Source organism: Carlito syrichta, unplaced genomic scaffold (genome assembly GCF_000164805.1).
Source record: "Carlito syrichta isolate Samal-C Ts95f unplaced genomic scaffold, Tarsius_syrichta-2.0.1 Scaffold111484, whole genome shotgun sequence".
Taxonomy (NCBI): domain Eukaryota; kingdom Metazoa; phylum Chordata; class Mammalia; order Primates; family Tarsiidae; genus Carlito; species Carlito syrichta.
In genome coordinates this window covers 113,123-116,497 of record NW_007055580.1, presented here as the reverse complement: position 1 = coordinate 116,497, position 3,375 = coordinate 113,123, and positions in this window count along the sequence as shown.

Sequence of the window (3,375 nt, the reverse complement as noted above, 5' to 3'; positions counted from 1 at the left end):
CGTCCTCGCCTTCCACCAAGAGGTGTCGTCGCGGCACACGTTTTCGGACTTCCCCCACGTTTGGGAAGCGCGGCAGCGCCCCCACATGGTGAGGAGGAGAAACGGTCCAGGGCGGAGGGGAGGCTCCCTCCTGGCCCTCGCCCTCGTTCATTCAAGGCCATTTCTTCTTGAGAAAAAGGCTGAAAAGAAGTCTCCACGGGCGAGAGGCTGCAAGAGCGTGGCCAGGAGCGCTGAGCGAGGTGTAAGACCAAGGAAACAGACGCCAGGTCGGGGTCACAGAGAAGAAGGTCGACGTTCTAGAAACTCACAGTTTAAGCGCAGGGTAACTGACAGATGCAGAGGGCAGGAGCGCGGGTCTTCTGCACGTGGGATGGCCACATCGACGATTCGGCTCCAAGCACCTTTGAAGCCGAGAAATCCAATAATAGAGACTCAAGTGGACAGCTCTGTCCAAAGGAACATGCCAAGAAGGATAACGCCATCTGCCAGGCGAGGAGGCTCACGCCTGTCATCCCAGCACTTTGGGAGGCCGAGGCTAGAGGATTCGCCTGAGCCCAGGGGTTTGAGGCCAGCCTGGGCAACCCGGTGAGACCTCGTCTCTACAATAAATTAAAAGATCAACTGGGCATGGTGGCATATGCCTGTAGTTCCAGCTACTTGGAAGGCTGAGGTGGAAGGATCGCCTAAGCCCAGCAGGTCGAGGCTGCGGTTGGCTGTGAGCATGCCACTGCACTCCAGCCTGGGCGACAGAGGGAGACTCCTGACTCAAAATAAATAAATAAATAATGCCATCAATTAAAATCTGGTCATTAAAAACAGAAAAAGTGGGAAAAGAAAGAAATATATCAGGGAGGCAGAAATATATCAGGACCTCATGTGATGGTATCATTCTGATGGCAAGCCACAACAAGAATGCCAACCTTTCCAGTGATTGAGAAATACATGACAGCAAAACTGCTTAGCAAAATATCTGAAAAGGTTACAAAGCAGAAAGTATAGCAGAGGCTGCCACAGGACTAAGGCCAAACATCTCACACGAATAAGTGTGAATGAGCTCAGCTTAGTTATAAATAAAAAAAGCCATGCGACCTCAGATCGAGCACAGAGCATAGCCAAACAGTATATTGTATACAAGAAAGTATGAAAATAAAGTGACATAAATCAGGCATCACAAAGAGTGGACACAAGGTGGATTTCGAATCAAAAAGGATTGCATAAGATAAAGAAGGACATTGTACTTTTTTTTTTTTTTTTAAGTCTGTCGCCCAGGCAGAGTGCAGTAGTGCAATCACAGCCCCGGCAGCCTTGATCTGTGGGGCTCAGGTGATCCTTCTGCCTCAGTCTTCTAAGTAGCTGGAACCACAGGCCCGCGCCACCACATCTGGCTATTTTTTTTTTTATTTTATTGATTTTATTTTTGATTTTATTGGCCCAGGGGACTTCCTCCAAGACAAGTCATGATCTCCTGCCCCCGTAGCCTGTGTGATGGCTCCACTCTGCAGTCTGTTTGCGGCCGTGTCCCTCGCCACTGTGGTTGGGAGATTTGTGTGTTTGCCCTTTCCCACATTGCTCTGTCACACATTCACGGGCACCCTTCTGGCCTCCAGACCATAGATGCAATCACATCCGTTGTTTGGGAAGGTTCTAGTTTAACTCTCAGGAGGAATCTCACTTCCTTCGCCTCCTTGTGGGTGACAAGTACCACTCGTGTCTCCGTTCCCTGTCGACGGTGGCAACTAGCCCCTTCATGTATTTTACTGAGTGAAGAATCTGAGGCCTAGCATGATGCGGGAACATAATTCCGGCCTCACGACTCAGGCAGCGCACACAGAACAGTGGAGGTTTGGAACAGGGACAAGACAGAGGCACTGCAGGTCCCGGGGGGCGGGCACAGACACAGGCGGTGACCCTCCTGGCTGGAAGAAAGGAGACGTGTTCGGGCCGGCGGGAGAAGGCTGGACAGAATGCCACCATGTGCAGCAGTGACAGAAGGAGGAGGGGGAAATGGAGGGGCGGGGGCCAAAGCAAGCTGGTTGAGACAACAATTTGATCACGATTACTTTTTTAAATTTTTATCTTATTTTTACTTGTTCTGTGGAGACAAGGTTTCACTATGTTGCCCAGGCTGGTCTGGAACTCTCAGGCCCAAGTGATCCTCCCGCCTCAGCCTCCCAAACTAAGTGCTGAGATTACAGGTGTGAGCCACCTCACCTGGTCCACAGTTATCATTTGATTAAAAAAGAAGCCTTTCCAAGGACTCCGTGCAGTGGTGCTTCTGATACCTGGTGGGGAATGGTTTGTGTCTCCTCTTGTATGTCTCCAAGCAGTTTTGTCCAGTGTTCAGAAATTCTTTCCATTTTTTCTGAATCATTATTCGGGCTCTGTGATGTTTATAATAACAAACATTTAGAAGCAAACTAGTCAACAATAACACCTTAGTGAAATTCAATTATGTTGGGAGACAAATAATTAACATGGAAGGTTTTTTGTTCTTGTTTTTGTTTTTGTTTTTGTTTTTTGAGTCAGAGTCTCACTCTGTTGCCTAGGCTAGAGTACAGAGGCACAATCATGGCTACTGCAGCCTCGATCTCTTGGACTCAGGCAGTCCTCCCACCCCAGCCTCCTGAGTAGCTGGGACTACAGGTGTGAATCGCCACGCTTGGCTAATTTTTAAATTTTTCTGTAGAGACGAGGTCTCACTGTGTTGACCAGGCTGGTCTCAAACTCCTGGGCTCAAGCGATCCTCCTGCCTTGGCATTCCAAAATACTGGGACTTCAGATGTGAGCCACCACGCCTGGCCTTCATTTTTATTTTAAAGATACATAAATATATACAAAGTATCTAAAAGATATTTGCCAGTATGGTTTTCTCTAAATAGGTTGGATTATAGAAATTCTTTATTTAAAATTTTTTGCGTGCTTGTATTTTTAAAATTTCCCAGTAAATGCTCACATTGTTTTCATAATAAAAATAACGAAAGAAATGAAAAAATTTTAAAGTAGGTCAAATTTTCTGGAGTTTTTAAAGTTTTAATTTCATCTTCCACCAATTGACATCTGTTCTGCTGTTTGACAAGATTTTCATAAATTTTTTTTTGAGTTGGAGTCTCACTCTATTCTTTCTTTCCTTTTTTTTTGAGTTGGAATCTCACTCTGTCACCCAGGTCGGAGTGCAGTGGCATGTTCACGGCCACCCAGCCTCGACCTGCTGGGTTCAGGCAATCCTTACGCCTCAGCCTTTTAAGTAACTGGAACTACAGGCGTGTGCCACCATGCCCAGCTAGATTTTTTAATTGCATTGATAGGTTGAAAACTAATATTTTCTTTTTTTTTTTTTTTGAGTTGGAGTCTCATTCTGTCACCCAGACTGGAGTG